This window comes from Ambystoma mexicanum, chromosome 11 (genome assembly GCF_040938575.1).
Source record: "Ambystoma mexicanum isolate Mex_15411 chromosome 11, UKY_AmexF1_1, whole genome shotgun sequence".
NCBI classification, from domain to species: domain Eukaryota; kingdom Metazoa; phylum Chordata; class Amphibia; order Caudata; family Ambystomatidae; genus Ambystoma; species Ambystoma mexicanum.
This window is the reverse complement of record NC_090934.1, coordinates 932232782-932257335: the sequence shown is the minus strand read 5'-3', so window position 1 is coordinate 932257335 and position 24554 is coordinate 932232782. Positions and strand designations below refer to the sequence as shown.

At 42.0% G+C, this 24554-nt stretch overlaps 1 long non-coding RNA gene across 3 annotated transcripts in view; it reads right to left on the bottom strand.

The window, feature by feature from the left end:
- LOC138503938 (uncharacterized) overlaps window positions 1–24554 on the bottom strand; it is a 314690-nt gene that overhangs the window by 246241 nt on the left and 43895 nt on the right. For 2 of the 3 annotated variants that reach the window (XR_011279734.1, XR_011279735.1), the window contains exon 2: window positions 21795–21863. The exons of the other annotated variant lie outside the window; for it this stretch is intronic. This is a non-coding gene — a long non-coding RNA (uncharacterized lncRNA). The remainder of the gene's footprint in view (window positions 1–21794; window positions 21864–24554) is intronic. 3 annotated transcript variants of the gene reach the window in all.

Here is a 24554-nt window from a genome sequence, read left to right as displayed (position 1 = left end):
GGGAAAAACTGGGTATTGAGTGTAATTATGCACAAAAGAACATTGTTTTAATTAATAAGCGAACAACATGACCCTTCTGGTCGCTGGAAGATTATTGAAGTTAATATTAATAATTTGACAGTTAGTATTGTTAGTATTTATGGTCCTAACTCCCCAGAACCTTCTTTTTGAAGTAATTTAAAACAAGTCCTTATTCAAAAAATCTATGATCGTCTTATTATTTGCGGTGACTGCAACCAAATTTGTGATTTCAACCTCGACCGAAAATCTGATACTAAATGTATACATTCTAATTCACATAAACAATTTATTAGTTTCGTAGATGATCTCATCCTAATTGATACTTGGCACTTTTGTCACCCTGAAATGAAATAATTCACTTTTTTTTATATATTCATGAACTCATCACTTGCTTCTAAAATTCTGCATTGGCCCTTTTATTATATCTCATCATGCACCAGTTCTCACTGCTCATGAATGGGAACCTCAACTTAATTTTTCTTCGCAATGGAGGTTCAATTCTTTTCTATTAAATGATCCTTCCTTTATTCAGCAGATTAATGATTTCTGTACTGAATTTTTTGTCTATGATAATCCAATTGACACCTCTGTCCACAATAATTGGCATGCATTTAAAGCTACCCTACGAGGTTTCATTATACAATTTGTTGCATTTAAAAAAAACAAAATGAAAACTATCTCAAGACTTACTTCATTCAATCAAGCAACTTGAAACCTCATATTTTAATCATCCCATTGATGCTATCTTTAAATTCCTCCTTCAAAATATATTGAGTATAACAAATACAATACAAATAAAGCATGCTCTTCTATGTTGAGAACAAAAGCTAAGTTTTATGGTGGGTCTAATACATCGGGGAAGTTATTAGCTTCTTATCTCCAAATATGAAAGAAAAAAACAATTATTACATCTATAATGAATCAACAAGTTACTAGATTTACGAGTCCGCAACAAATTAATATATATTTTTTTTAATTTACTCTCAGCTCTATTCTTCTGATGAGACTATTCTTAATGACAATATACTCAACTTTCTACACAATAAAAAGAAAATTACTGGTAATCCTGTTGATCTCTCTTTTTTAAATGCTCCTATCTCTTTACAAGAAATTCAAAATTCTATTCCTGATCTTAAAACTGGTAAAGCTCCTGGGCCTGATGGCTTCTCTATTGATTTCTACTGCTCCTTTTTAGCTATTCTTTCTCCTAACCTCGTTGAGATATTTAACCACTTTTTAAATCTTGGTCAAAGCCTAGGCACCTTTGGAGAAGCTCTATTAATCGTATTCCCTAAACCCGTCAAGGACCCTTCCTTTGTTAAAAATGACCGCCCCATGTCTCTTCTAAATTCTGAATATAAGATTCTTCCCTAACTTATTTCTAATAGACTAGAAGCCATAATGCCTAGACTTGTTAATGTGGATAAATCTGGCTTTATTAAAGATAGATATGCTTCTTCTAATACCGGACTTCTTTTCAAATTTCTTTCTCATGCACCAAAATCATCTGACGCTCACACTTGATGCCGAGAAAGCTTTCAATCGAGTCTCTTGGCCCTTCATGTTTCAATCTTTATCATGGCATGGATTTACCCATACATTCTCTAGATTCATTGCACTTCTTTATTCTTAACTATCTATCGGAATTTTTTTTAATAAATAATACCTTTTCTCAATCGTTTCCCATATCTCGTGGGACTAGGCAAGGCTGCCCTTTATCTCCATTACTATTTATCCTACCACTAGAACACTTCTTTCAAAGCATTACTTTTTATGGCAATATCAAGGGAATTACTATAAAAGGCATCTCTATCAAATTCTCGGCCTATGCAGATGACATTCTTCTGTAGTTATCTGAACCCTGTACCTCTATCCCAGCATGTATGGCTTGTATTGATCCATTTTCTAGAGTCTCTGGCTACCAACTAAATGTTGATAAATCAGAGATTGTGCCAATAAGCAACTCTTGCATAAGGTCTAATATTCCCTAATATGGAATGAAATGGTGCCTATCATTTATTAAATAGCTGGGCATCCATATAGCTCAAGATATTGCTTCTACCCTAACTTTAAACTAAAACATTATTTTAGAAAAAATGAACTCTTATATCAATAATTGGTCTCCTCTATTTTTGTCCTGGTGTGGTCATCTAGACTCCATCAAAATGACATTTGGATCTATTATCCTTTATTATCTTTCTATGATTCCTTTATTCTTACTTTTTTAAAGAAAATTGATAATCTTTTGTCTGACTTTCTTTGGAATAATGAAACTCCCAAAATTGTTTTTAATAAACTCAAAGCAAATAAAAATTACAGGGGTTGGGGGGATACATTCCAAGATGTTCCCAAATATCAGAGATCCTTTTTACTATGAGAAATCATTTTATTTCAATTCAACAAACCTAATTGACACATGCCCCTACCTGGATCAAATTAGAATCTAAATGTATAGCCCCTCTCTCTTTGTCCCATTTCCTTCACACATCTTCATGGCCTGGTATTAAAAAACTCCTTTTACATTCCATCAAAAATGCTTGGAATAGCCTATTATTTAGCTTGTTCATTATTCAAGATGCCTCCAATGCCTCCTTATGGTAGAGCAAATGCTTCCTGTTCAGACCTAAACATGATGTGATGCAAAGATGATATTCTGCTGGAATTTTCCTGGTAACACACCTTTTTCTAAATAATTAGCCTTTACCTTTTCCCCAAGTATGTGCTCGTTTCAAGCTCAATCATTCTGACCACAAGACCTATACCACCTATGTGAACTTAATTATACAATCTATTCCTTCTTATTGTCAAAACACCCCTTCTAAATATATAGAATTAATATTACGTTCTCCTTCCACTAAAGCTTCTAAATTATGTTCTATTCTCAATCAACCCAAACAAAGTAGCTGTCCCACCTTTAAAACTACTACACAATGGGAATTTAATTGGGATCTGCAAATTTCACCAGATATTTGGGTAAAAATATGGGAACAGTGTTTTTCCACTTCTGTTGCCGCTAACTTAACACAATCACACTATTTCATTCTAGATAGAGCTTACCTAACACCACTCAGGATATCAAAAATGTCCATTACTATCCCAAATGTATGCTGGTCCTGTCAATCCCCATCCGCTGATTTCATTCATACTATATTCAAGTGCAAATTTATCTTCTACTTTTGACAAATAATTTGGAACTGTTTACAAAATATGTTTTCGTTTCAAGAACGATTAACGTTATCCAATTTAATTATTGGTGTTTTAGTGAATCCTTTTGTGACTCCTATCCCCTCACCAGATTTGTTTATTTTTTTTGTTTATATTGACTTTCATCTTATTGCTTCAAAACAGAAAATCTCACCAAAACTGACATACAATCTTTGGTGGAATTCCATTTGTTCTTTCCATAGAATTGAAACAAATGTATGCTTTGTCTTGTAAAAACCTACCCAAATGTAATGCCAATGTAATACCTTTACATCATACTTATTGTAAAATAATAATCTTACTTCGAATTGAGCTAGACCCCTATACCTCTTCTTCCTTTTTTGTATGTAAGTGTGTCTTGTTCATCTACCCTGTCAGTCTTATCCCATTTTGCTAATATGTTCAATCTTATAAGCATTACTCTGAAATATATAATTTCCCCCAAAATATTGTTCTCTATTGTAGTGACACATTTTATGAAATCTTCTATGTAACCAACATATTTATTCTTTAATTCATTGTAATGTTTAGCAATATTAAACAAAATGATTTAACATAACTCCTGGCCTACACTCTGGGATTAATATATTGTGTGTCATTCAATTGGATAGCAAACAATACAATTATATGAGCTCCTGTACCCATTTGATTTTGGGGATTACTTAATTAATCTTTTATGTGACAATTAATACCAAAGACAAGTCTGTACGCAAGGGCCCAGGGTTCGATCCTGTTTAGCCCTGCGTTGTTTTGGTTCCAAAACAGACGTATCGTACCTGAGCTATCCTGCCGGTTTATTCTGCCATGGAAATGGTAATTGCTTATTAGGTACGCAGATGATTTTTAACTTTTAAAATAATTCCAAACTCTTGGCCTTTGAGACCAGCCACATGCATAGCTTTAAAGAAAAGACAGCCGACAAGAGAAGTTTCTGTGTGAGAAACAATATGAGCCTTCTACTCCTCTGAGATAGAAAACTCTAGCCTATGATAATCAGGTGATCAGAGTGTGCGATTTTCCAGCAATGCATTTCAGAAAAAGGTACTCATTCAATGCAGAAATTAGGGATATTGTCTCTCTATATCACTCCACAATCAAGGACTGGTACTTAGTTTCATTAAGAAACACTTAATGCCAGTCCATCCTGATCTCTTTACCAATCAGAAAAAGGCTGTCAACGGGACCTGCACACACTGGATTGTGTTTGTCGAATTTCAGAACTTTGATTTACTTACTTGGAAAAATTCTGCTCCCCTGTACGTGTTACCCAAACTCTTCTCAGCCTGCTGATGTTTTTGGTGAGAAGGTCGCCTTTTGTGCACATAACACTGCTGTATTTTTTGCACTGTGCACTCCTCCTCTGCTTTGGCAGGCATTCCCTCCGACATACGTGTGCCTCAGAGCTGGGGATGCTCAATCGATTTTGACGGAAGCCTTTGCAGCTCTATTTCACGCGATTCTCTTTATTTTGTGGCATCCCCCTTTAAAGAACCTCAATGACCTGGAGCTTGATCCAGCCCCTGGACTTTGGCTTTTTCACTTAAAAGGATACATTTATTGTCGGGCCTCCAGAAAATTTCATGTGGGCATAATGCCGAAATTCATCAGAGTACATCCTCTGTTAACTCATCTCCTAGCACTGGATCATAGTCAGTGGAGTAACTGTGCTGAAAATGTTGGGGGGGGTGACATGACATTTAAAGGAAAGGGGCCCCTGACAAATGAGGGAGACAAAATGGTGTGCCACAAAAGTTGGGGGGACAAACACCCTTGCCCCCCCTAAAGTGACACCCATGATCATAGTACAGCAATGTTTTGCAATAACTGCATTTTTAATGTGCCACAAAATAGCGGTTTTTGTTATTTAGCACAACATAAAGCCAGTATTCCAAGTGGACATTGCGTAGGGTTAGTGAACCATGTTTTACTTTTAGTTCCACATTTCTGACAGTCAATGCTTTGTGCCTTTGCACTGGTCATCGGCAGCGATGAGGAATATTAGCATTAAAAGCAATAATCATAATGTAACACTTTTTATTTGAAACCTAGAATATGAACAAACGATGCTAGGAACATCTCGGTCAACTGGTATGTTAAATCGTTACTGGGTTTTCTACCACGCCGAGCTGCCATTCGCAGCGGCGCTGGCAGGCCAAGATTTGGTGTTAATGGTTCGTAGAGTTAGCTCAAAGAGTTGGCAGGAGGATGTGTTTTGGTCGGGGAGGGACAGGTAGTGGAAGGGATGGCTGTAAGGATTAGCATGTCCATGGGCTGCCAAAGGGTGGGCAAACATCAAGTAACACCCACAAGCAGCGTGTCCCTCCAACACATGTCATCTCCCTCCTAGCTGTACTCCAATGCAATAGTTTTGGCTCATAGGCGGTGCTAAAGCACCACCTAATAGCCAAAACTAAACAAAAATAAATTTGACTAATCCTCCCGAAATGTGCCCCTAACCCTCACCACATAAACAATTGTGCTTGCTGAGAGGCTCTCTGCAGCGTTCCCTTTCACCCCTTCATTTATTTCGTTTTTTGTTTTGGCATAGCGCTTGCTCCTACACATTTTTGTCTGTTAACAATGGTGAGTATTATCTCAATATTACTCCAATCTCTGCAAGTGGACACTTGAACCTGTCGAATACTCTTGTATTGCAGCACGTAACATGCAGTTAGACAGATCTATGCAATAGGCTCATTAACAGTGTTTAAAGTGGGCTGGGGCCAGCCGAGGCTAGGCCCCCGAAGTGTCCAAAAAGTGGGGCTGAGCCGGGTGCCCCCTCATCCCACCACACCACGGTGGGACACATTATCCTGCCATGGCCTTAGTCGCAACGGGAGATGTGCTCGCCATTTTGAAGTCAGGCAAGCTGTGACTGACATAAGTGTAACTGGCTGGCACTGATGCCAGTCACTCTAACTTCCTCTCGTGACCCCTCGGTCATGAGAGGAAGTTATGGTTCCTTTGTTTCTCCACCCCGTCCCCAAGTCACCGAGGCATCTTTGACCCTCAGCAAACCTGGGGACACCATGATCTAATCTGCTCTAGACAAGTTAGATCATGGAGCCCCCAGGTTCGTCGGGGGCAAAAGACGCCTCAGGCTCAATGATCTAATCTGTTCTGCATAGCACAGATCACCAAGCCTGAGGCGTCTTTGTCCATTGGAAAAGATGGCTTGAATTGTGTACTTTTCAAGCCATCTTTTAAAAACGTAGAAATATGCAACATATGTCTATGTTTATAAAATATGGCTTAAAAAGTAAATAATTCAAGCCATCTTTGATAAAGCTTTGCCGACTGACAACGACGCCTCAGGCCTTGTCCGTCGGCAAATTTCTATAAAAGCTGGATTGACTTGTGTACTTTTCAAGCCATCTTTTATAAACATAGACATATGTTACATAATAGACATATGTTACATATGTCTGTTTATAAAAGATGGCTTGAAAAGTACTCAAACAATAGTAAGGTACGCAAACAAATATATAAATGTAGGTATTTATATATTTGTGTACGTATTTTACCATTGTTTGTGTACTTTTCAAGCCATCTTTTATAAACATAGAAATATGTAACATTCTATGTTTATAAAAGATGGCTTGAAAAATGCACAAACCATAGTAAGGTACGCATACAAATATATGAATGTTTAGAAACATTTATATATTTGCTTGCTACCTTACTTTGGTTTGTGCACTTTTCAGGCCACGCCCCCAAATTAACCCCCGCCCCTTCAATGTATTTCCCCACTTAAGGACCTGCTCATTAACCTGCTCAGCTATATCACTGGTTGGGAAGCTGAAAATGATGGAATATACACAGAGACACATCCCTTTGCTGAGAATGAATGTTTTGCCAGGCCCTTAGCCCCCAAGCACCCCCTTCCCTATCACACACAGACAGTGCACATCGCTATACCTCCCTCCCCATACATCTCACCCATTCTCTGGGTGTGGAGAAGGGATGGGGGTGGGGAGGTAGTAGCGGGATAAGGGCATGCTGACAAGGACTCCAGCTCAAGGACTGGCATTTCCCAGGAGCCTGCTGGAGAATACATTTCCCTGGCAGATTGAGTCCAGCAGTTAGTGTTCTGGACACCTGGTAACACGAAGGAAGCATATCCAGTGATATGGTCGCCGCCGCAGAAAATCCTGCGACAAGAAAGGCCGATTTTGTGTGTGCATTGTCTTCTTTCCAAAACAAGCACGTTGCTCCTGCACGATCCTCCCAATAATACACTCCGTTTGAAATGTTTATAGTTGTTCCACTCTCTCGATAATCCATTTTCCCTTTTACCATCCCCCTTTCTCTAATATAAATAAACCACAAACCACGTAGATCAGAAGATCATCCACTAGGCCACATTGCAATTTCTTTTAAACCTACTCCTCTTACTGTGCTTCTGCCCCCAATGCTTACCCCGTAGAGGTAGTTTACTGCCCAGCTTTTTTTTCACGGCCGATTTCGTCGAATTGGTGTCACGCATTTCACTTGAAAAATAAATGGGTGGTGGGTTGGGGTTATAATTAAGGTGAGGGGCTTGAAGTGTGGGGGTGGGGATCGCGCTGCAGGGGTCTCCCCTGCATTAAATTGCAGTGAAATGGGTTTTAAAAAAAAAAAAATTTATGAAATCAGCAGTGAAAAAAAACCTTGAAGAAAATAAAATAGATCCGCCTACCTCATTCAATGTTCATACTAGGGACATATACACAAACACATCTCTGTTTTCTACCTCTACAGCCGTGCTCATCTACATGAGCTCTAGCCATTGGCAATGTGGCTAAATGTGGAACAACCATCAGTGACTGTGAAGTATTGGGATGATGTATCCAAATATTGATTTTTTTAACTGCTGGAGTGGGCGGAGTCTCCAATAATTCCTTATGGGAATTCAGGATGAACATAGACACCCATGTTGGCTGTTATCCATCTAGTGCTTACCAGGTTCAGTGTATTTGGGTTGATTAATTCCCATCTGGGATTCTAATAATGATAATATCTAATCATTAAATGAACAATTAATTGGGCCAAGATGTTGTTCCTGGAATTTGGAAGTGTCCTCCACACTGGAGTATTGCCAGCCTCTTGGAGCACGGCGCATGTCGTTCCCATCTTTAAATGTGGCAGCAGGTCAGTGCCTAAAAATGATCTGCCAATTTCTTTAATCGATGCTGACTGCAAGATCTCTGCTTTTCTTTTGACTCGCTTGGAGCAATGGGCCTCCTCTACTCTCGTGATGAATAGATTCCAGACGGGTTTGCGCAAGGGGCATTCAACCAACATAAATGGTCTCACTGTAAAGCACCGGCATGGGCTATGCCGGAATGATGCACTTATATGGCCTCAGTTGATTTTACGGCAGCGTTTGACCGTGTCAATCGGAATCGGTTGCGATCTAAATTGGCTGGCTGGTGTATGCCGCATTGGTTATTGTGTTTAGGTAATAGTGTTTATGATAACCCCGGAATATAGATCCGGCTGAATCAAAAGGGTGATCTCTTATGGAGACTACGCTTGTATAGGGGCTTAAGGCAGGGCTGTTTCTTGACCCCCTGGTTATTCAACCAATATCTGTCTGATGTGGCCGACTGTCTTGTCGAAGGGGGCTTTATTACACCGAAGGTAGGCCAGTGCAAAATCTCATGGCTGGCTGACACCATGATTGTTTGATTTTGTCCGTGGAAAATATCAGGACCATCTCTAGCCTTGCAAACCTGGGGTTCCATTTTGGGGCTCTATCAGGCCTGAACAATATCTCAGAGATCCTTCTGCAAAAAGCAGCCCAGCTTCAGAGCCAGATCATTAAAATCGATCGTAAATTCCGAAGATTTTCCCTAAAGCCGGCTTCTGTTCTATGAGGGGAAAATCATACCAAAGCTAACACTTGGCCTTGAACTGTACGGTGACATTATATTCAAACTTCTGGATAGGATTGAGGCTAAGTTGTGGCGGAAGATCTTGGGTATCCCCATTGCAATTCCTCTTGCGGCTATCATGTTTGAACATCTTTAAACAGCTTGTGTTGAGTGGCTCCTGCTGTCATTATATCTAAAATTGATCTCTCCACTTGCATACTCCCTGTATGAGACCTTGGGTGGTGCCCTTAAATGTGATAATGACCCCCAAGTGAATTCTTACTATCTGGCTCAGTTTGGCAAAAAGTGTGAAGCTATTCTCAAGAAATTCCTTGGATTTGGATACTTTAACTTCTAATACGACTAAGGTTAAAAGGGCCCTCTTCGACCTTGATTGGGCTGCAACGGCTGACCTATTTCACTCATATTCTTCCATGAGCCACTTATCACATGAGCATAAACAGCGAGGGAACCCTTCTATATTGCTCTCCCAATTCGCTAATCGACTACATAGGGCTATGCTTCTCCGGTTACATTGGAATTTGTTTCCTAGGAAGCAAATTCTGCTTAGGAGAAGCATAATGACTGAGGTTAATAGTGGATGTAGTTTTTGTAACTCAGCAATTGAAGCCATAAAGCACTTGGTACTTGATTGTGAGGCATTAATTGCACGCAGGACCAAATAAATGGGGCCTCTTTTGATGTATCTCACAGGATATATAGATGATAACTTATTGAAAAGATGTTTAAATATCCAGAATGTTCATGAAAGCTTAGCAGTTTTAGGATTCATCAATAGCCTTAAATTGATGTAATTCTAGCGTTATTATATTGACGGACATCTGCTTTGGTCTATTCTGTTTATCGTGTTAATCTTTTCCTGTGTTTGGTACTCTGGCATGCTTATCTGAAATTTGATTATATCTTGATGAAATGTTATGATAATGTGTTCTTCTCCTATGCTCTTGAGCTTTCTGATTATTTGTTTTAAATGTTTTCATGCCAGTTTTTTATATCTGTGTGTCTTTTTGATTTGTAAAGGTTACATTTTAATCAAATACAATAAAAACATTTTTTTTAAATGAACATTTGCTGACCAATTTATTCACAGCTCACAAGTTATTGACCACACTGCCTCAATTGATTTCGTTCATAGGATGCCATTGGTTGCGATGTAGCTTTTGTGTTATGTGAGTTAAGTGCTGTTTATACCACTTTGCACTGTTAAAGGCACAGCTTTGAATTCCAGTGGGTCTTCTCAGCCTTTCATCCTTCTGAATTTGATGGAGTGTGCTAGAGAGAATGGCTAATAATATTATATTTGTGGAACATTGAGGGGTAACCCAGTACCAGGAGGTGCTGTGATGTCTGATATTTTTGAAAAATGAAAAGGAAGGAAAGGTAAAATGTGCTACCTTCCAGGGCTGATTTTGGACGAATATTGGAATTGGGCACAGCTAGGTACGGCTACATGCTTGTCCCTTGAGGGATATAAAGAAGCAATGACACAGACACCAAGGGGCATTTTTAAGGGGTCCCAATGGGGGAACCCTCTTTATTGTGAACACACCATAACCATTTAACTATTAATAACTCTAACATACTCCTCGTGTTATCTCCCTCCAAGGGGTCTGCTCCGTGAGCCCACCCTCCCTGATAAGGCTCAAAGGTAGACTCTTTAGGGTGGAACTGACAAACCAAAGCTCTACTCAAAACTTGCAGCACCCACTCTGGAGGAGGGCCACCGGATGGTCCCAGTGGATGGCTCCAATCCCTAGGCAACCTTTGGCAGGTCGCCACTTTTCCTACCTATTTCACGCCAGGGTATACATGTATTTTCCTCCCTGCTAACAGACTAAAATACATAATTACCGCTAAAGCAACATATGAACATATACACCTAGAGAACACACCATCTATACAATCTTAAATCAATGCCTATATATATATATATATATATATATATATATATATATATATATATATATATACATTTTCAATTGAATCAGTATTATATTAGACCTTTCCAAGATGGCACTCAGACAAACAAGGAATAGAAGTAAATTTGCGGTTCAATGGAAGTTAAAAAAGGACATTTCTACTTGCAAAGTGTTAAAAAGAGAAGCCTGTCTTTTATGTTCACAATCTGACGAAGCCCGTAAGGGTGAAACGCGTAGTTGTTTGTTCTCCTGAGCTACTTGTCCACTGTGTTATTGCAAAAATAAAGGACGTTTGATGGAGATCCCCTTTTTTTGCATCTGGCTGATCTTTTAATCATTGTGGAGAGTGCCGCCCAAAAAGCTGTAATCAGCTTATATATATATATATATATATATATATATATAAAGAAACACTAATTGTATGCACAATTCAAACTAATTCCTATCCTAGACACTAATGGCAATGTGATACATATCAACATATTTGCATTAGTTGCTTGGGTGTGACTGCTGCAGTCAGTCACTTTCTTCCAGTTCCTGTCTGTCAGTGACAATGGTGGGATGGGCAGCGGTCTACCCCAGGCTGTTTAAAGGGGCAGACCCACCCCAGGCTCTGTTCTTCTGTTGGTGGTGCCTCCCCCACCAACTGGGGTACCGCATCAGGCTGGCCCGTGGCACCTTTATTATCCATGGCAGCCCCATCCACAACATGGGCTCATCACATCACTGCCATGTGGCCCACACGCCATGGTTATTCTTTGGAAGCCCCCACCTTCACTGCTGCATGGCCCATAGTATGAAGACCTTCCTCGGCAGCCCTGTCTGCCACTTGGTGCTGCTGCTTCACCCACGCCACGTTGTGCCCCCTCTACTATGACAGCACCTCGATTGCCATGAGGATGCCACTTCCAGTACCCATCACACTCTGGTGCGCATCTGTTGTGGACCATCCCCTTTCTTCTCTGTGCCTCTGCGGCGCAAGGGGGTGGGCATGCTTGTCTCCTCGCTTTAGGGGAGACTGAGAAGGGGGGCTAGAGGAATTGTGAGGCACAATCCTAAAAACCTAGATTGGCAAGCAGGTAAGGCACTTTCGACTTGCACTCACCAACACCACAGGTTTCCATACCTGCCGTCCTGCTATTCGACTAACACCCCCTGCACCCTGTTCCCTTACAGAGATGGCCCCATTCTGGGCAGCAAAGCAAACATTATTGGCAGAAGAGTGCTATATAAGACCACTTACTTTACCTTCCCATGGACCCGGTGGAGACATGGATTTTGGATCAGCTTGAGGAGGTGGTTGTGGTCCACCCACAGGTGCCTCTGTAGTAGGACATTTTGGAGGTATACTTTCCTTAACCAGGTCCCTGAAATATTCCTTAATTGGTGCAGAATGAATAGCTTTTGAGAGCTAGCGAATAAAGAATCCTCTGCTGCCTGATTTCTCAGTGGAGGCAGCTGAGGTACAAGCTGCTGTGAGAGTGAAGGCCTGACCCAGCAGTCCACGGAAACTGGTTGCCAGGAGAGCTTCACCAGACAGAGATGTACAAAAGTTAGAGGAAATGAGCTAGGGGTGAACGGCAAGGTGGGAGGCAAAACATCCTTGTCAGAGCCGGGCACAAACTGGTCTCTGCCAAATGATGCTCTGGGAGTGGAACCGTGCCTCGCTTCTTTGGAAACAGGAACAGAACTCTAAAAAGTGTGCATCTATGTTATCATGTGCTCCCACCATATTGTGGTGAAAAAAATAAGACTGCGTCCCAAAGAGGGCTTCAAGGCCAAGCTTGCCTGATTTTCTTCAGCTTGAGCCCAATCACTGCAGAGAACTTTGGGAATGTTCCTGATTGATTTAGCTCTGCATGATAACAGAGTTTTTCAGGGAGGCCCTGTATCAGCTTTAGTCCCAGGCATGTGTGTAGATGGGATCCCAGATGGGATTTTTGAACGCATACGCGAATGAAGAGCTTCGTGAATTCTGCACACAAGCATAAATCACAAGTGGGCACACGTTTCTTTTTCGGTGCTCCACGTATTTATAATACCAAGCGACCGAAGTCGCCATCAAGTGAATTGGCGCCCGACACAACTAATGCCTAGCTGGATAGATGTTCTTAACCACGGATTAGAACGCTGGGAGAGGGGTACAACTTCGCTATACACCTCGATTGACAGAACACACATTAGGGATCTCTTCCCACTGCCAAGCCACCAGCCCCTGGAAACCCAGAGGAGAATTGAGGCTCCACTCATCTTTTTTGAAGAGGCAACGTGCACTCGACAGTTGCACTCCCTCCTGAGGAAGGTTGATCAGAATAATTGGGCAAGGGGTAACCTGCCCATGTTTGAAACTCAACTGAAACACGTGTCGACGATAGACATTTAACCCCTGGAAACAAACAGAGGGTCACATCTACAAATACTAGAGTGTTAAAGTGACAGTTATCTGCTGGATCATGCTATGGGAATATAAACTTACCCAAATTGATGGAATGTATGTTGGTATGAAAAATGTATGTGCGAGTAATGAGTGAACAAAGTGTGATGGGATATAACTTCTTTTTTGTTGAGCCTGTCTTATTAGGATTGTTCAATGTTGCACTGAACACGTGTAATAAATATGATGTATTATTAAGATTTGAAAACTGAATCAGTAAAAGTGTGCAGACATTAAGCTAATAGAGAGCATAGAGGTGCAATAGGGACACAACAGTAGGGTTGGGTTAGAATCAAAATGTCAAGAGCATAGTGACACAAGTTGCTTTATTTCACGATGCATGCACAAATAACACTAGAGCCAGATCTGAGTAGGATTGTGTTTACTGTGGTAGCTCCATCCACCGGCCATCCAGTCTTTCTGTGGCAACCTGCCTGGAATTCATGGAACATACACTCAGCAGACACGCCCAGGGTTCCATGCATCGCACCATTCCTTCTTGTGCTCCCATCACTCTTTTTTAATATTCACATTTTTATTCAGAAGGTAAACAGAAAATAACTTCAAAATACAGTTCCAATCAAACATTTCTAAAGTCTTGACCAAAGCTCAAATAATGAGAGAGAGAGGCATCATACAGCTATTCTATATACAAACTTATTCAAGGTGCATCCACACCTCAAATGCACCACACCTCCCATACTCTGAGGCGAAACTAAAAAGAACAGTCCAAGTTGAAACCATAAAATAGTAATAAAGGAAAGAAAGAAATTAAGTTGCCAAAAAAAACACAACAGTTCTCCGGAAGATTTTTTACATTTTCTTCCCCCTTCTCTCCCAGATCCCTACCTCTCCTCCCCTCCGCCAGGGAACCCGCCACACTTATAAAAAAACATGTTTACCAAGTTCTCAAACAAAAAGCTAACCGTTATGTACCATATCGATACCTTTTGAATCCTCTGTTGCTTTATACAAAGTGAAGGATCTCACAAAATTCATAATTGTCACGTACTCACTTGTAGACAACATAATAAACCAAGGCCATACATGGGAAGGACATGTTCACTTAGAACAATACACTTTATAGACATCAAATCCCACCTTGGGAGGACCCCATTGAGGGTAGCATTTTCTGACGTTCAAAGTAGGACAAAAACCGGAGCCATTCCATTTCCCCTCCATTATGTAATTCAGATAAAGTCGCTGCAAGGCTCTGCATATCACAAATATTGTATGCCTTATGCAGCCATTCCTTATGCGTGGGAGGGTGAGGCCATTTCCAATATATCTTTGTACATGCTTTGACGGCTAAAAATAGATTGGCCACTCCATGGGAGGTTTTTGTATATATCTCCCCTTCATCCATCTGACAATCCAAAAAGCAGTAACAAAGGAGTCAAAGGCTTCTCTGTATCATCTACGACCTTCACCCAAGCCAACACCCCCTTCCAGAAAGTCTGCATCGCCAGACACTCCCACCAATCATGTCAATAAGTGTTGACGGTGCCACATCCCAGCCAACACAAAGGGCTAGCGCCTGGAAACATCTTGGAGAGTCTTTACAGCGAGAACTGTCATTGTTGCAATAATCTGTACCTGTGCAACTTATATTGCATAGCTATTGATGTCGGCCATAGGGTTCAACACATGTATGGCCAAGGATCTCTGCCCTCTGGGAAGGGAATATCACATGCCCAATGTTGTCTGGCCCTCTCTAGGGGTTCTCCACTGGTTTCCAACAAAGTGGAATAAAACTTTGATATCCAGCCCCTGGAACCCACATGAGTATCAAGCGTACATTCAAAGACTGTCTGAGAACGATCCAAGAGGTTATTCCAGGAACGTTCTGTGAGAACTCACTTAAATTGTATATACATAACATTTGACAATATACCCAATATATCACCTAAAGCAATTTTGGAGAGAAAAGAACCCTCCCTCCTTAGCTGCCCACTCGTATCAAGCCTCTCAAATAACATACCTGAAATCAGAGCAGTTCATGCATCTTGTCCCGAATTGGGGGAGCCCAGAGACAACTCAAGGTGGAAGGCCAAGTCATCATACTTTGCAGCAGTGCAGTTTTCCACCATAATCCTCAGAAGGTAGCGAGGACTGGGTGTTTCCTGACTCTCTGTGGAAAGCGATGCCTTGGTTCTCACAACCATTGCCCTATCCTTACCGGGACCATCAAATCATTCTCAAGGGTAACCCATTGCTTATCATTAGTACCCCGAAGGTGATCTAACAGAACCCATAACTGAGCTGCCCGGTAGTAGTTCCATAAATCTGGGATGCCCACCCCACCCCTTTCTTTCGGCTGCATCAATGTGGTATATGCCACTCGCGGGTTTGACGAATTCCACAGAAAATTCAAAAGAGTTTGCTTCGCCTCCATAAAAAACATTTGAGGGGCTGTTATCAGAAGAGCTTGAAACAAAAAAAATAGATGAGGGAGACTATTCAATTTAATGGTAGTGAGACGGCCCTCCCCAGAACAAATCAACTTTTACCATCCAACCAAATCTGACTTAATGGCGGCCCATAAAGGAGGATAATCAGCTTTATGCAAATGCGCCAAGTCCATAGAAAGAATAACCCCAAGACAACGCAGTCCCCCAGACTGCAGGCAAAAACCACTCTGAGTTATGCTTGAAAGAGATACGATGAAAGATCAGCCAAAGGCAACACCTCTGATTGACCATAATTTAATTTGAAGCCAGAGCATACACCATAAACCCTAACACTCCTTTCAGTTCTATCAGGGAAGTCTACGGTCTTGTGACATAAATCAATATGTCATCAGCAAAAAATGCTAATTTATATTCTATGCCCCATTGTATTAACCCACATATGTTTCCATTTCTACTAATCGTGTCTGCAAGTGGTTTCAGGGTCAAAGCAAAAAGCAGATGGGACAGAGGGCAACCCTGCCTGATGTCCCTATGCAAAGGGAAGAAATCCAACGAGAGACCATTCACAGAAACCTGCACCTTTGGAGTCTTATACGAGGCCATAATACCTTTACACCAGCGAGAATTAAAACCCATCTTGGCCAAAACCGCCCTGAGAAAAGCCCTTCTGTCAAACTAGAAATTATATCGTGCCTCCTATTGCTATGAATATATGTATATTGGCCTACGCCAAGCTGCTAACAAGCTGCTTATAAACTACATGTGAATAAACTCGCATTGCAAGGTCCTGACCTTAGAAACCATGTAAACTGTCATTTTGGGTCAAGCCGCCATTTTAGGTTTTCTTGCTCTTTAAAGTCACCATGTGAGCTAAAATGGTAGCCTATGTTATTCAGAACAGAACTCGATTGTCATGACCTCTGTACAGCTAATGTATAACTTGCCTGCAGGCCACTTGTTAGGGTCATGAGCTGAGACCTTGTCCTTCTGCTGACCTGTGTGCAATGGATTACCTGTATCACCGAAACTAATCTATAATTGAATGAGAACACCTGCTTAACTATATTATATAAATGAAGTCGCGCATTTTAGGCCTAGAGCATACATTATTACCATTTCTTCTTGTTAATGTATAAACCTAAGATGAACTAGATTTGACCTGGCAAGGGACCCTAGAGCAGTAACTTATTTATGGAATGGTTAACCCGAAGAAAGGCTGGACAACAGGCTGGAGAAATGTATAAAAGCCTGACTGTTTCAATGAATATTTGCACTCACTGAGCACACCGAACCACACCGGAGTTCGCTGTGTTGTACTGAGGGTCGATAGCTATCTGAATTTTGTTCTGTTCTTTTGTAACTGGATTCAGTATAAAATAAAGTGCTTTGTATGTTCCTTTGTAACCTGTGTTTGGTGTGTTTCCTTTTTGGTTACCCTGCCTCATATTATTTCCTTGTTTTCACACTTCGACGCGGTCAAAGGCCTTCTCTGCATCCAGAGAAACCAAGAGCGGGTCCCTGTCAGCAGAGTCAATGTATGCTATTAAATCAAGGGTTTTGCGCATATTGTCCGCCCCCCTGTGTTCCACGTACAAAACCCATCTGGTCACTATGTATCAAAGTAGGCAACAACCTTCCCAGGTGCTCTGCCAGGACACTGGAGTAGATCTTAACGTTTACATTCAGAAGAGATATAGGGCGGTAAGAGCCATAATCAACACTGTCTCTGCCTTCTTTTGGGATCACAACAAACCTTTCTTGGATGAAACAGTCAGGTACCAATTCCTCATCCATTATACTATTGAATAGAGAGGATAAAAACAACGCTAACAAAGAATCAAACCTCTTATAAAACTACCTATTTAACCTTCAAGGCCCGGAGCCGAGCCCATTTTCAGTCTGTCAATAGCTTGCAAAAGCTCCTGGGGTTCTATTGATGAATGCAAAGTGGCTAAATGGGAAATCCCCACTCTAGGAAGGCTAGCATCTGAGATATTCATCAATTAGGTGATTTGGGGCAGGTGCAGCACAAGTGTAGACAACTCTGTAGTATTTAGCAAACCTCTGAACAATGCTTTCAGAGGTCACCAATCTATCTCCCTGGGGGGGGCGTTATGTCCATGACTAATCTATCCACCTGCTACTTATGTAGCCTTGCCGCTAATAAGGTGGGTGCTTAATCCTCTTTCTCGCTTTCAGACATCTAAACTGAAACAGAGCCACGCCCTTCCAAATATTGTGCAATTCCTGTCTAAGGCCAGCCATCACTTTCTGATTATCTTCCTGATCAGATAGGAGATCATACACAGCAGTCTCCCGGTATCTAATCTGTTCCCTCAGCTGAGCCTCACACAGGGTTTGATTCCTCTTCTTTTCTGACCCTTCCGCTATGAGCAAACCACAACAGGTCACATTTGGCTGCTCCCATACCATACGCTTACTAACCTCCCCTGTATTGCTAATTTAAAAATCTGACAAATGTCTTCCTGGAACATGTCACAAAACACCATGGGCCTCATGACGAGTTGGGCGGTATCCCAGAGGTGTTACCGCTGGGATACCGCTGGGGCTAATAGAGTTACCGCCAAACCCCCAGCGCTATTAGCGCCGGATCCAGGGTTTGGTGGAACGGTAATTCCCCATCCCCCATTGGGCCCATTCAAGAATGCCCCATTCCCCATTGGGCCCAATGGCGAATTTTCGGTGCAACTACCGTTGGTGGTATTACCGCACAGTAATTGTGCTGAAAATCGGCAAATCTTGGCGCATTTACTCCCAGCGTAAAGCTGGGGGTAAATGCAGACAAACCCCTGATATGGCCGACCCTTAAATGCGATGGTAAAAGCGTTACCGCCACATTTAAGGGTTACCGCCAAACTCGTGATGAGGCTGCATATCTTTAAACAATACATCATGGCAGGTCCAATGTTTGTCAGCAAATGGCTGATAACCCAAACCTATAGTCGCCAAAGCCATATCATGGTCAGTCCATGCCACCACTCTAATAGATGATTGTATTATATCATGGGCCCTACTGGAATCCAAAAGTATGTTAAAGATCCGAGTTTAAGTCTTATGTGGGGCCGACTAAAAAGTGTGGGACCTGAGTTCTGAGTGAAAAAACCTAAACATATCAGTTAAGTGATACGTAACAAAGAGGACCCCGAATGATTGTCCAAATCCCTGAGGCAGTAGCGTCGTTCCCTCTCTCAAGGAAAGCCAGTCTCTTGAGGAATCAGCTAGCACATTAAAATCACCACCACAGATCATAATCCCCCTACTCCATTACTCCTCACAAAATGCCTGCTGTTGTTGGTTAGGGGCGTATAATACACACAATGTTACCACTACCCTATTCAACCTGCCCCTAACAGCCAGACAACAGCCCTCATACAGTTCTTTGATCTGTAACAATTGGAAGTCAAGTGACTTCTAAAAATAAAAATTCCCACACCAGCCTTTCGTTCCAAGCTGGATTCCCAAACCATCTCCACAATACCATTACCTCTCATGGGAAACCCTTCACCCCTTTTAAGTTCCGTTTCCTGGACAAACAATATATCAACGACAGATTGCCGAAAATCTCTCCCCAGCATGGACCTCTTTTGCAGTGAGTTGAGACCCTTAACATTCTGTGACCCAACCTTCAAGGATGTTGCGCTTGCCATAAGTGTTCACAAATAAGAGCATCATCGAAAGCAACAATATGAAATCCGATTATAGCCATAGCATTGCAGTTGAACACCACACTTCAACGGCATCCACTATCATCAAAAAGAAAGACATGGGCCAAACAGTTGGTTAATTTCTACAGGTTCCCTCCCGAAACTTCCTACCATCTCCCTAACACCCTCCCTCCCAATCCCCAAGAGCACTCATGCCACCCCATTGTGGAGCCAACACTATGAAACTAGAGCCACCCAGATGGGTCCCTTCGATCCCTGGAAAATAATGCAATCAGGTATAATAATGTAAACTAAATCGGAACTCCCGCAGGACCTTGCGTCCAGGGTATTTCAGAGAAAAACCATTAACGATCAAGAATATTAAAGGAACAGTTCCTGGGCCGTGCAATTCAACATTACCAAACAGTCAACTCCACAATTTAAAGATCGAACACAACTCCCGGGAGTCGGTAGACAGATCCAAAACCATTCATGACATATCACCAAACAGTCTCAGGGAGCGTTCAACTTCCGGAACGTACTGTAGTCTCTCCGCCTTTCTCTTTGTGACAACAGTTGACAAATGCCGGCAGTCATTAGGCCTGCCAGCACTCGCAACCAAACATCCATTCTGCTAATGTTCCAATGCTCATTCCGCCTCGACCAATGTAGCGATATGATAGTGCTCCTTACCATGTTCAAAGTTACGGGAGAAAGGAAAACCACACCTATACCGCACATCGTTCTCTATGAGCCACTGAGTCAGCGGGCGGCACTCCTTCTTCTTAGACAAGATGAGGGCCGATAGATCTTGATATATTTGCACCACAGACACTTCATAAGTAATTGTCTCCTTCCCTCTTGCTTTCTGAAGAACCACCATTTTCTGAGAAAAATAGTGACATTTGAAAAGCACTGAATGTGGGCCTGCAGGGGGACCTCCTCCTCTATGCACCCTGTTAAAAACAAAATCTGCAAGGGCAGGCCCCTCAAACAAGGAGGCTAAAAGACATCGCACTGAGTGTTCCAGAGAAGACATTGATTCCCCTTGGATTTCATGTAGGCCCATCATTTGTAAATTACATCTCCTCTCTGTTCACGAGGTCATCAATTTCTGTGGCCAAGTACATCCCTCTAGATTCTAGGTCCTGAAGGCTTGTATCTATCTTCATATCAACCAGGTCATTGGCAAGCTGGTTGTTTTCTAGTGCTACATTATGTCCTCTAACGTTCCAACTCTCCCCTTCAACTCTGTGACGGAGGCCTGGACCTCACTTCTCATAGATTTTATTTCATCCAGCAATTGTTATTGTTATTTGCACTTATAGAGTGCCGACAGCCCGCAGGCATCCGGGCGCAAAAGACAACCGGATGATAGAAACAAAGAAGAAGAAGAAATATACAAAAAGGAGCTTATCCGAAGACAATGGTTTTCACTCCCTTTCGAAACTTCAAAAGATCAGTTTCCGCACATAAAAGGTTAGAAAGCTTATTCCACAAGGGGGCGACCTGAGAGATGAATGACCTACCCAGCCCTCTAACCCGCTTACTCCTGGTGAGCCTAGTCAGAATATGGATCTTGACATGGTCTTTGAGGTAAGTGGGTGCCTGACCATTTATACATTTGTGCACCAAAGTCATCGCCTTAAAGTGCACACAAGCCTCCACAGGGAGCCAATTAAGGTTTCTTCCGTGGGCAGAAATAGGCTTGTGTCGAGGAATATTCATAACGTTGCAAACCACATCGTTTTTCAGGACTTGGAGTTGTCTCTGATTGTTTTTACTAGCCACCAACATGAGGGCAGCTGGGCATCACAATAGCACATACCAGAGTGGCACAATTTGCCTCTGAAACATAGGGCTTCACTAGCCTGAGGAGGTGTAAAATGTACTGAGCCTTGTTCACAATACTAAAGGAATTAAACACCTTGCACTCCTTTTATGCTCAGATAGTTTTGATAAGGTCTTTGTATTAGGTTATTCAAGGTGCGGGGGAGAACAACAACAACCCTGGCATATGGGTTGTGGAAACAATAGAAACAAAATAAGTTCCCTTGGGAACTCCCGTCCCCTGCACACTATCTATGGCTATAGAAGCCAAACAATTTTAGAAGTCTTAGATATCTCAAAGATGTCTCAGTGAAAGGTAATGATAACAATCCTTATATAACATACTATTCGAAAATGCACTCGTAGTTAAAGTAAAATTAGTTAGACTTGCAAACGGGTTTTCAATTTTTCCCAAGTGATTTATTGTTCCATACAGGTTTGCCCAACGTTTTTCGAAATAGATTCTCTTCTTCAGGGGCTCGTAATATCTTCAGACTTCAAATCTATTGCAAAATAATCAAACATATATGTCAATTATATTCTGTCCATTAGGATAATGATCATATGAAATGTGCAAAAACAATACTCATCTACGTTTCTAATAAATGATTCCACTTATAGTATAACATCAATACCAATTAATTCTGCCTGAATAAGTCAAAGGATTCTAAAACACTCTGCATTTTATCCATATACTACACTCATAGTTTGGGTAATTCAAAATGTACTATGGATTGCCTGAGAATTTATTTAACACCCATAAGATAAATTCCTCCCTCCAGGAACCCGGGCCTGGACCTTCCCCATTCCCATTTCAGCCCCCATAGGGCTGAATGGGAATGGGGGAGGGAGCTAACAACGGGCCGATTACGACCGGCCCGTTGTTAGCTCCCTCTTCCCCTCGCGGGTCCCGCGAGGGGACCTCGTAATGTGGCAGAATGGTGTTAACGGGTCTGCATCCTTTTGCGCCACCCGTTAACCCATTCTGCCACTCTCGTAATGAGGCCCAGAGACTTGCGGAACATGAACAGTTAGAGAAGTGAGTTGAGAGGTGTTGTTGTTCAAGGAGACAGAGAATTGATGATCTGTTAGGTAGCATTCAATCGGCAAGTGCACCATCGGGAATCCCAAGAAGAAAGAGATTTTTACGGAGATCAGAGTCATCAACAGTGTTAAAGGCAGCAGGATAGGTTGCAGTGCTTAGCAGAGGTGATGAAGTTGGAGACTTTCATGAGAGCAGTTTCCATGGAGTGACAGGTGTGGAAGCTTGCATGTAGGGGGTATCGAAGGCTGTGGAAGTCTAAGAAGTTGGTATGAGGGTTGACCACAACCTTTTCCAAAACTTTAGAGTATTGCAAAAGCAGAGATACAAAGAGAATGTTTGCCAGCAGGTTCGGGTCAGCTCCTTGAATTTTAGAATAGGCAAGCTGGAGTGTAGAGGGATGCACAGTGCTTGCGGAAAGGTGCCTCGCCGGAGACCTCAGCGGTGTATTAGAACAACTCTTCTCTGACTTTGGGCAACCGTACCATTGCTTTCTACCATTACCTCTACTGATATGTTGCAGCTTGAGCTTACGAAATGGGGCAGCCAAACTAATTGGGTTTTGATACGTTTCACTACTCCCACAGTTAAATCCCTATTGTGTGTGAATGTTGATGCTCTGCTATCTTTGGGGCTCAGGCTCATTGCGTGCCGAGAATTGCCCCATAATTCTTGGAATAATATTAGCCAAGGGGGTGGGGGTACTTAACGTGAGAAAAGAAAACCAAGAAGTTAAGGTGTGTACAGATATGCGACCAACCAGCTTTGAAGCAGTCTATTGGGAGACTGTATCTGAGGAGCCCTCTTTGGGGTATCCTCAGAGGGGAGGGAAGTGACCCTTAAGGGTTGGAAGCTGGAACACACAGGGGTTCGGTCATCTTACTGTGGTAGGGGGTCTCTGCAAATCTTAAATAAGTTTGACGTTTTCTTACTGCAAGAGAACTGGCTCGCCAGTCCCCTCTATGTCAAAGGGTACCATTTGTACCAAAATAATGCTGCTAGAGGCCCTAAAGTTAGACTCTCAGGAGGTCTTATTATTGGAGTGAGCCAAAAAATGTGTTCTCGATTGGGGATTGTTTGCAGCATTGGGGATTATGTACAAGTGGTAGAACTTTGGTCTGACGTGCGAGGGGAGGCCTAGATGATGTTGCTAGTGAATATATATGTATCTCCCTGCCTTAAGAACCTCAAGGAAGCTTTAGATCTCCAGAAGGAGGCTCTTTCTGTTGAAATGAAGTCCTCAGGGCAATACCTAATTTTAGTGAGAGGAGATTTTAATGCTAGATGTGTAAATGACCAACAATGTGCTCCTTTTAAGAATGTGGTAGAACGGTGTAAGATGCTGCAGGAGAAGAGTAATGATAAGGGAGAAAAGTGGATCTCATTCCTGAGAAAATGGGACCTGGTGATGATGAATGGCAGAACTAGGGGGGATATCCCGGGTAAGTATACATGGGCGGGGAACAGCAGGCAGTAAACCCTTGATTACTTCTTTGGGATTAATCCCTGTCTGATGGCTGCTGAAGAATTTAGGGTGACCTTGAATAATGCTAGTGACCATGATATACTTGCTCTTACCTTAGATTTGCAGTCCATGGTACATAACTCTCCTTGATGTTCGGGGCTCTTATCTAACCATGGAGGAAACCGTATTATATAGTCCACTAGCCAATTGGGCAAGGTTAGGACGTTGGTAACAGAGCTGTCCAGTAGCACCATAGAGGGTTTGTATGTATTGTATGGCAATGAAAAAGAACAGTGGCTTAAGAGCCTTGCTGCTAAGACTGACTCCTGTTCTAAGGGCCCCCTGGTTAAATGCTGCAATGTGACCTGCAAATTTGACCCTGTCATTCGAGATGCTAAAAGAGACATGCAAAGAAAATTAGAGCAGAGCGCCGTGAACAGTGCCCCATGCCAGAGCTGATTAGTAAGATGAAACTTATAAAAAGTAGCTACAGAGGTTGGCTTAAGCGATGGAAGTGTTCCATCCTTAACGCGCAATGGCAAAGCATGATTAAGACCCTTCGTAGTGGAAATATTAGGAATATATGGTCTACCCTAACTAGCGCTAAGGGAGTTTGAGGAGCTAAGACTTTGAACCCTATCCAAGAAGAAATATGTAGATTCCCTGGTAGAGGCATTCCCCCCTCAA